Source organism: Arachis hypogaea, chromosome 12 (assembly GCF_003086295.3).
Source record: "Arachis hypogaea cultivar Tifrunner chromosome 12, arahy.Tifrunner.gnm2.J5K5, whole genome shotgun sequence".
NCBI classification, from domain to species: domain Eukaryota; kingdom Viridiplantae; phylum Streptophyta; class Magnoliopsida; order Fabales; family Fabaceae; genus Arachis; species Arachis hypogaea.
Window position 1 is genome coordinate 108,694,504 of NC_092047.1, and position 11,457 is coordinate 108,705,960.

At 25.4% G+C, this 11,457-nt stretch overlaps 1 long non-coding RNA gene across 1 annotated transcript; it reads right to left on the bottom strand.

The window, feature by feature from the left end:
• Positions 1-5,270: 5,270 nt before the first annotated feature.
• On the bottom strand, positions 5,271-11,023 carry LOC140177118 (uncharacterized). The gene is made up of 2 exons (XR_011868870.1): positions 10,885-11,023; positions 5,271-5,474 (listed from the first exon to the last, which is right to left on the bottom strand). It is a non-coding gene; the product is annotated as an uncharacterized lncRNA (long non-coding RNA).
• Between the last annotated feature and the right edge of the window lie 434 nt (positions 11,024-11,457).

Here is an 11,457-nt window from a genome sequence, read left to right on the forward strand (position 1 = left end):
TTATGATTCTTTTTGCTTCCAAAAATAAAGGGCTTCATCAATTTCTTGAGGACCCTATGGAATGCGGAACCATGGCCACGGCCGCGACCGCGACCGTGACCACGACCTTGCTTCACTTGTTGAGTCACAAGTGGAGTTGAAGTTGTTGGTGCAACACTGAAGAACTTTGAAGAAGATGAAGGATGAGAGACTGATGAGGATAATGACCTTGGTAACCCTGGCTCTGAGAGGCTTCTTCTAAGCATGGCCTCAAATGAGAGCCTCTCAAATTGGTCCAATAGTGTGCTTTGTTCATCACCAAACCTCTTTTGAATCATTGCTATTTCCTCCATTTTTGTTGTGTGTGTGTGTTTTGTTATTATTACTATTATTATTGTCACTAGCTAGCTTGTAGTTATAGGTACCTTTATACATTAGACAAATTCTTAAATGCTTTTGGAAAAAGAGAAAAACTTGTTTGTTTGTGTTAATTAATTGCGTTTAGTTATTGCTCTAACATAATCGAAATTTTGTGAACAAACTGTGGGAAAAAAATAAAATGAGAAAAAAGGATAGTCTTTGTTTATTTTAAAATAGTTAAATACAAGATAACATTTATGTAATTTTTAGATTAATTTTTGTTCTTCTAAAGATAGAGAGGTAATAAGATAGACATGGGCTAAATTTTTTAAATATTAGAGTAATTTTGATATTATATACAAGTAATACTTGCTAATTTAAGAATATTCTTAACTATAATTAATTCCTATATTATATATATATATATATATATATATACACATACGAGATTATTATTATTACTAACTTTAAACTCTAAATGGTAGAAAAGTAACATTATTTTGCTTTAGGTATCTAACCAACTCTATTTTATAGTATTTATCTCACTTTTTGACGAGATGCTTGATGAGAGTAAAATGAGAGGATTTGTTGTCTAAGGAAGGTATCAGATACAAACAATATCACTGGTTGTGTATAAAGTATATGCAAGTGAAAAGGCTGCCAAAAATAATGAACTCATCTGGTTTAAATTTCTTCAATAATACTAAAAATATTATCCAATTTCGAACACGGTCGCTAATTTTTTGCCACTATTATCCATGCCACTATAAAAGTGGCATGTTAAAGCTAATTATTTCATAATATTAAACTCCACATGATGGATAGCACCAGTCACAAGAACATGTGTTGCAGGAGGCCATTCAAAAGATAATATGAAGTTGTTTGGACGAGATTTTACGGAAAAAAAATTTTCAAGTAATTTTTTTATGTAAAAATATTTTTTTATTTAACAATAATATTTAAATATGATAATATAAAATTATTTTTTATTTATTTATAATGTTAAAAATAATGTTTTTAAGTAAATTTTTTTAAAAAAAAATTATAACTTCTAAAAAAAATATTTTTTATTATTTTTATCGGTCCCGCTACGTTACCAACAGCATATCTGACAACTTCTGCCAACTCTTATTTATAATTGTGTTTCATGGAAGTGTCTTCGTGGATGTGTCTAATAAAAATGTTTTTTTTTATAGTTGTGTTTAATAGAAGTGTCTTTATAGATATATTTTCTGGATGTGTCTCTTTATATATGTATTTAAAATATAATAATTAATTATTGTTGGCAATAAGTTAGCAGATAATATGTTGGTACCCTATACTTTTTCTATTTTTATTTTTACTATTAAATTTTTTATCCAAAATACTAACAAATAAAAAAAAATTCATTGACGTACTTATATTTTTTTAGATGGTTAGTTATTACAGTCATAAACAAGACTTTTTTTCCCCTTCATTGGCAGGATAATTTATAGTTTATTCATGGATACTACCCAACTTTTTCACCCATTATTCATCAAAATTTCTATATCTTTTATATATATATATATATATATATATATATAAGTGAAAGATCAATGTTCAAGTTAACTTGTTCACTATTAATACATGCCTTTTCTTTTTCTCTTTTGTTTAATATATGTAAATCAGTCATGTTGATGTTCCTAACATATTGGTCTTAGCATCAATGCAATATATCTTTAATTTGTAATCAAAGTTCTTTAATTATTTTATATACTAACTAGGACTAACAAAAAAGATTAAAAAAATAAATAAGTTTTTATTTACATGACATTGTTAAATTGATATATATGAAATGAAATTAATCTCATTAATAATTACTGAAAAGCGAGTAGCTAGCATGGTATTCTTTTTAATATCAAATTTGGATCATCTAAAAATGAGAATAATTTAATTATTCCCTCACTATTTATTGATTTATAATTAAACTCCAAAGATATAACAACAAAATATATAACAAATAAAGACAAAAAAGATTGCTTGGTGGGGCAACTTAGAAATCACTTTTGTGATTCAGAAGCAGCTGATGCTGATGATCATATCACTTTATTTATTCTTTCTTGCTTGATGAAAGAAATTATGTTTCATCTTCACATGCTTCATTCTCTCGTTAAGTTTGTCTGAGAAGACTTGCTTGTCACATGCAGAAGAAAACATAAATGAATTTAGAAACAGAAATACAACATTTATTTATGTTTGATTTGTATCATTATGCTCGATAAAATAAAAGAACCAACGATATATTTATTAGCAAGTAGATATTAGCCATTTTATATTTTGTTGTTAAAAAATTTTAACGACAATTATATCATTATCAATAAAAACATTTTTAATATACGCAAAAAGTAGTATATATATATATATAATTATCATTATAAGATATAATAATAACAATAAATATATAATTGCGGCAAATAATAAGTTAAATAAGAGATACAGTGATTATTATATTATTGCCACTAAAATTTTAATGTTAAAATTAATTTTTGTTGTAGTGCATTTAGAGGATTAAACAAAATAAAAAACTTGGTATGGTTTTAGTACAAAACATATATAAACCTTGAAAAATAATAGCTCACTGAACTAACATGTATTTATTGTGGATTTAAGTTGGCCGATCAGAATTTGAGTAAACTATATTGTATTAGAAAAAGAAAAATATAGGTAAATAATTTTTAATTAGTCAATTTTAAATAACTGTAATTAATAATTATTAATTTTATATTTTTAAAAAATAAAATTTAAATAATTATTAATTAATAATAATTAATTAATATAAAATATAATTTAAAAATATTTGTTAGTTTATTATTGACTAGATCTTTGTTGATTATCTAACGAAATAGATTCGAAAAACATAAGAAAATATTGGATTATTAATTCAATGAATGAAGTCATAAACAATATGCCTATAATTTACATAAGATAATACAATTACTATGCCAAAGTATATGTTTTTATTGAAATAATCAATCAGAATAAATAATTCAAAATGTAAACTAATAAGGGAATGCTTTATCCTGAATTAAATATTAATATATTATACATCGGACAATTCTATCTTATTGGTTATTCTTTTTTCTTGTGTACCAATCAGATTAACAAATTTAACATGGCATATGCATTAGATTAGTATTACCTATATAAATTGGGATCTGAGAGAATGCATCTACGACATTAGTCACGGTTTTCTAGTGAAATAATATTGTGTATTACCTTTCAAGATACCAAATCTAATTACAAATAAACTAGTAGTCACACACAATATTTGACTTGCAATTTCGAAATAATACTAATAGTTGTAGATTGTTTTAAAACATAATTAGCTTTAATATAGATTACATATCATCATGTGTGTTTTTCAAAATACGTTTACAACAAAAGTAGTGTCGATAAAAATAAGTAAATAGTTATAGACAAGTATATGTAAATAGTATTAATATATACGCTGCATATATGATTCCCCATATCCATATGCATGTATGAATAGTGCAGTATATGAATAGGTGAATAGTGCCGATAAGTATAAGTAAATATATAGCACCAATAGGTATATGCGTGAAAAGTATCATGTACATATGGGCAGTTTCATATGCATTTGCGAATAGGCTTATACGCATCGATAATTTTGTAGGCGTATATGTACGAGTGGTATATATTATTTGTCTATTTACATACAAATAAATTTTGACAGATATATATAAGTGAATAGTCATATAAAAAAAATTATTTAATAAAATACTGATATTGAGATTTGATGCATCACCTAGCCTTCGATTAGTACCGTTTCAATAATAATTAAAACGATAATATTATAGAAACCAAAAAAAAAAAAACATTTAAAAAAGTTATTAATTTAATATTTACTAAATTAATACATATTAAATAAAATAAATTTTAATAATTTTTTGTTAATTTTTTATTATTAAATATTTTTGTATCACAATCTGTGCAAGCCGAGCCATTTGATCCGACAAAAAAGTCAAGTTGGCATCGGTGGGGGGGGTTGATTTGCATTCACAACTATTTAAAAAAGATCAATTTTATAGTGTATATAAATGATTGTCTAAATTTTATCTAATTTATTTTTATAATAAATTTTAATTTTTTAAAAATTATTTATTTTTTTATTTTTTAAATTAAATATTACTTTTTAACTTTTTTTATAATTAGGCACTACCTTTTAAATATTACAGCATTGACTTTTAAAAAATTATAAATACACAATACGTAAAATATTAGATTGTAGAGTTGTTATTTGTCATTTTTTTTGTTATTTATATATTTTTTTTAGAATTTAATTTTAATATAATGTCAGTATAAAATAGTTTTACACATATATTTAATAAAGTAACACCACATTATTAAAAATAAATACTTTTTACATTTAATGTGTGAATAGTCATAAAAAATAGATATAATTGCAACATTGTGTAAAATATTTACACTAACAGTGCAATAAAATTAATTTTTTTAAATCACTATAACAAAAATAGTATTTATAACAAAAAATCTGAATTTTGTAACAAAAGAAATTTATAACAAAAAAATTGTTATAGCCTTACAGAGTTGTTACCATATGTTTCGTTACAAAATATTTTTGTAAGAAAAAATGAAATTGTTACAATATAAAGTAATATTTTGTGATAATTTTTTTTATACAAAAATTAAAATTTGTTATAAAAGTGGTAACAATTCTTGACCTATTAAATATTTTTCGTAATAATATAATTTTTTCTATCATAACATTTTGTTACAAAATATAACTTGATTTTATAACATTTTTTATTCTTTTAGTTACAAAAATACCATTTATTTTGTAACAATTTTTTAATATAGATTACACACATAACTTATCAAATTGCATTATTTTTTAATTAATTGATATATTAACTAATTTACTAAACAAGTTAATATTGATATAATATATAATGACATAGATAATTTAAGCATCTTTTATTTTAACTAAGATTGTTTTAAAACAAAATAACATCAATGTTAGTTCTATAAGTTCAACCACAAGTTAGAATGAAGTTTTACATAAATTAATATAATTAATATATCAAAATATCATTGAATCTTGTAACTAGCATATTGTCATCATTTTGGCACTCCTATAAACAGAAAAAATCAAAACAAAAATTAGAAACAACATATAACACAAATTACAATTTTCACCATTCATTTTTATTCAAAATTGTTAGAAAAATTTTGACATAAAAATCTGCCTAAATTTTAGATATTTTCACCCTTTATACTTCCATTAATCATTATACAACTAATTCTATCAAATCAAATAATAGAACATTTGCAATCATAAGACAACTAAAATAAAATAAAAAGATCCATATGCAAAAGTTTATTTTATGTTGTTCTATGTTTAACATAGAACCAACAACACAATAAAAAAAGGTTTCAGACAAATTAAATTAGCAAAAGAAGAAATATGCTAGTTGATTCTAAGTTTTGAAAAAGCAAACCGATTCAATTCAAATTTAGAAAACGTTCATAGATGAATCTTGAAAAAATTTTGGTATAACCTCTCCTAAAAATTAGACATATTTAATTTTACAGTTCTCACAAATCCAACCAATCTCTCATTCCACAAGTTATTAATCATCAACATCGATCAAATATATGATCTATTCAAGTTCTTCTCCCTTATGCACAAAAATCATAAACTCAACATAATAACCAACCACTCAATTCTATTTAATATATACTAAAATCTAATGCTAATGGTTTCTTAGATTTGTGAGATAAATTTCAAATTTCAACCGATCATAACATGATTAACAAACACTTTATTTATTTTCAAAGTTTTACTATATTAATTATAAGCCAACCAAACCAACTGCAACAAATAGAACACACTCTACTTTATCCAAATTAACTGCGACATTCATCAAATGGTCTGAGCAATTAAATAATCACAACTTATATCATCAATGAATATGCAAGATATTCACAAATCCTAATCCATCCATTAAGAGGATTCAACCATTGTTTTTAATCCATTTTATTACTTAAAAATTGGTCATCATTTAATCAATTTTATTTCTCCAAAAATTAAAATTGTAAGAACCGAACCGACTATTAAACCGGTCAAATGACTGTAAGTTTGCGGTGAGAGTGTGAGACAGAATTATCTAAAATCAGAGGAGTAGAGACTACCCAGCAATGACAGCAAGACACAACGAGGAATAGAACATCAACGACTGCGAGACATGATGCGAAGCAGAGAAGCAACAGCAAGACTCGTGAGGAAGCAAAGAAGTAGAAACGACACATGGCGAGGAGTGATGTAGTAGCAACGATCCACAGTCAGGAGCGGAGCAATGAGGACCCATAGCTAAGAGCAAAGAAGCAAAGACGGCGCATACAGTGAAGAGAAACTGTAAGGCCCACATCGGTTGGAGAGGGAACGAAGCATGCCTTATAAGGGTGTGGATACCTCTCCCTAGCATGACGCATTTTGACGAGTGAGTGTGAGGGGTTTCGGCTATCATCCCTATCGTCAAAGGCAAAACCGTGAGGTCTTGTGTGCCAAAGCGGACAATATTGTGCTAGCGGGTGGTCTGGGCTGTTACAGATGGTATCAGAGCCAGAGCCCGGATTGATGTGCCAGCGAGGGCGCTGGACTACTCCCTTAGGGAGGTGGATTGTAAGGCCCACATCGGTTGGAGAGGGGAACGAAGCATGCCTTATAAGGGTGTGGATACCTCTCCCTAGCATGACGCGTTTTGACGAGTGAGTGTGGGGGGTTTCGGCTATCATCCCTATCGTCAAAGACAAAATCGTGAGGCCTTGTGTGCCAAAGCGGACAATATCGTGCTAGTGGGTGGTTTGGGCTGTTACAGAAACTGAGTTGAGACACGCAGTGAATAGAGTGGGGGTTGCTGCTTTCAGTGATAGTGAGGGCTGAGAGGAAGGAAAGTGATGAAAAGGGAAGAAAGGAAGTGAGCTCGAATAGAGAGGGAATGGGCTTTGAAGTTTGAAGGTGGCTGCAACTGAGCCACTAAACTCTGATAGGATTTGGTTTAAGGTAAGGTTTTATTTTTATTTTTTATTTTTTGAGAGAGAGAGAAAAAGAGAGAGAAAAAGAAAGTCTTGTTTTAATTAAAAATTAAATAAACAAATTATATAAAATTTTCATTAGTTTTCAATTATTAAAACTTTTAAATTTAAATATATGAAATACTCAAAATAAAAAATTACATAAAAGCCTTAATTAATTTAAACTCAAATTATCAAAACTTGATTTAGTTATATTTAATAAAAAATTTAAAAATAAAGTCTTGAATAATTAAAATAAATTAAAATTAATTCATAATAAAACTTTTAAAAATTTGGAGTCTTACAAAGAGTGAGAACGATGATGGCTGCTGGATTGGATAGCGATGACAGAGACCAGAGAAGAGTAGAAGTGGTGATTGTATAAAAAAGAGAGGAGAGTGCGACGTGTGAGTTAGGGCTACGACGTGAATGAGTAAGAAAGAGGGAGGGAGTGAGTGACCGAGTGTATGAAAGTTAGGTTAAAATTGGGAGGGAGAGTGAAAGACTAAGAGGTGAGAGTTAGAAACTAGAGTTTTTACTCAAAATTTTTAACTATTGTTAATTATTTTTAATCATTTAAATTTAAAAAATTTATTTTTAGATAAAATTTAAAAATTAACTGATTAAATATATTAAGTTTTTTAAAAGATTAAAAAATAATTTCTATAATTTTAAAAAATTAATAATTTAATATTTAATTTTTTTTATAAAAAATACTTAATTAATTAATACAAAACAATATTTTTAAAAATTAAATTTTTGAAACAAATTAAAATTATTCAGCAAAAAAATATATAAACAATTTTTTTGCTCTTAAAGTTTTAATATTTTGAAGTAAATAATTTTGACAAACAAAAAACTTGTTATAAATAATATTAAATTTTGTGATAAAATAAATCTTTTTACAAAACAATTAGAATTTTTAAAACTAATAGATATTTTATTACAAATATGTTGAATTTTTACAACAATTTAATCTTTTGTTATTACAAAACATTATAAAATTTTGTAATAAAACACTAATTCATTACAAAAATCAACATAATTTATAACAAATTAAAAGAAACCAGGTTAATACAAAATATTAGAATAGTTTGTAACAAATTATCTTCTTGTTACTAGATATTCTTATTCTATTACAATAACTAATTTTTGTTAAAAAAAACATAATTTGTAATAATTCAAATTTTATTATAAAAATTTTGTTACAAATATTCTTGTAATGAATTTAGGTCTAGGTTAAACTATAAGGTTTTAATTTAAATTATTAGAAAAAAATATTTTTTCTACTCAAATTTTAGCTTATAAATTCTAATTCATATTTCTTTTTGAAAAATAATCTCTCAACTCGTCAAAAATTAAAGTAGAGCAAGATATGATTTTAAAAGTTGGAACTACAAATTTAAATAGGACAGACTAACCCACATCATTTAAAGGTATAGACTTTGCCGAGGTGGAACAAATATGTCCATTTGTCACTCTTAATAATATCACACATTGATTGACAATTCACAAACAAAGTATTCCTTATAAGAACGTTGATACATCTCTCTTGTAGACATAATTGTTAAAATCGGACGGTCCTAGTCAGTTCAACCGAAAAATTAATTACTCGAATTCTAAATTGGTTCGGTCAAAGATTAGAACCGTTTCAGATATAAAATCGGTATAAACTAGTCAAACCCAACATAAACTGATCAAACCTAGTGAAAACTATACCAACGGAATCGATTGGGTTGCAGATGCGGATGAATCTATGACGCTCTAGCATTCTGCAAATTTATCATGCTCTAGCATTCCGTAAATTCACTGTGCTCCAGCGCTTATAATTTTGGAACTTTTTTCCAAACTAAATTGAATGGGATTCAAACCCTTTTCCTTTGGGAATATAGCATGCATATGCATAAACAACCACCAAGCTATTATGTTTTATGTTATTAAATATACAAATTATAATACATATAAAAAATTTTTATCAAATAATTTACTTCTATTTAATTTATTTTAATTTTAGTTATAAACATGAAAATTAAAAATAGTTACTTTAATATAAAAATACAAATAAAAAATTTTTATTATAAAAAAAACTAAAATTTTATATAATTATTTAATAATAATCAAATTATAACTTATTAATTATAATTTGTTAAGTTTAATTTTTTATTTATTTTTAAAATATTAGTAAAAATATGTATTTTAAATTTTAATTTTAAGTTTTTGATTATTTTATATTTTTTATTTACGTAGGACCAAATCAACTAGTTCAATCAGTTACTCATCATTGGTTAAACCAATAAACTAATAAACCAATAATTTAACCGATTCGATTCTGATAATTATGTTTATATATGTATTTTAATGGATTGAGTGATTTTTGTCTCCTTTTATGCCTTCATAGTAATTTAGTTTGACATAAGTTGATTCTGTTATTAAGATTAGATTGTATTTCTAATTTATAAAGAGAATAAAGTATTATTTTAATCTCTAACATTTGAAATAATTAAATTTTAATTTCATTTTTGATATTTAAAACGTCTTATGTTTATTTCAAATATCTTATTTTATCCTATTTTAGTCATATAATTAATCAAAATTAAAAAATTTCTTTCAAAATTATCCTTTTTTTCATTATAATTTTCTTTTAAGTAATGACAAAAATTATAATTCTAATGATTATAGTGGGAGTCTAATAATTTTTGAGAGCGAAAATGATAGAAAAATATATAAGAGAAATACAAAAATAATAATAATAAAAATATTTTGGAATAAAAATTTTAATTTTGACAAAAAATAAAATAAAATATTTAGAACAAAAATAAAACCTTCCTTGCATTAAGAATAAAATTAAAATTTAACCAAAAAATTAAGAACTAAAAAAATATTTTACCCGATCAATAAATAAACACTCCTTGTATACAACAATACTCATCATGCATTCTATAAAGCAGAATTCATTATTCCTTGTGTGACTATCTTTATCAATAATATAGCGAATGATGAAATTCAGTGATCTTACAATTCTTCTCTAGTTACTCCCATCCTCCATGGATTCTTAGATTTTATATCACCTACTAAATACTAGAAATTGCTTAAATTTCTCTTTTACAGTAGTGTTTAGTGACATACACATGAATAAATAATGTTTTCCTAGCATAATGTTAAAAAGATAATAATTTAAAATTATCTTATTTAATTTAACATCTATAATTTTTTGTATATAATATATATAATTATATACTTACTACATTTAGTATTACCTAATTATTCTCACAATAATTAAAAATATAAAATAAAATAATTTTAAACTAATTTAGGCTATTTTTTATTGTTTTCTAATATTTTAATTTTGTTTTGATATTTATGGGCACTCGTAAAAAAAAAGGACAATTTATTAGATCAAACATTCGTATAAAACAAAAGATCACATACAAAAACTCAATATGATTAACAATAAGTTAATATACTTACCATTTTCCAAGTGCTTCTTATCCTCCTTAGACTTAGCAATGCATGCTCTTTTGCATAGCTTCAACGTCTCCGGAAATCTTGAATAGTGTACACTGCATATTCTAAAACACATTTTAAGCGTTAGCTTCCAAAGAGGGAAGCCAGGTGATGGATGATGAGTATAGGGCGTAGTGGCATCAAATTCAGCAATAGCAACACAAATAATAACTCCAATAATCAATGGTACTAGCAGTGCATATCTCTCTCTCATCTTGCAATTACAAATTTAAGATAGACCAGACTTTATAGTAATTTAAACACTTCTTTAATATTATTATGCAATAAAATTCTAAAATGCAGATATTATTTATCCCTTATTAGCCTTAGTTTAATTTGTGTCTTCTCCTTTTACCAGGAGACGTACGTTATCAATGTATATAAGGAAATCGAAATATTCTCATTGCAATTAACGGTTGTTTTAGAAATAGTTTATTATTTTAGTTATTGTTGATATCCTTTGAATTCAATGAAATTGTGAGGAATGGTCTTTTTTTTTTTTTTAAAGGTAAGATAATTTATTCACAGGGATAAAAT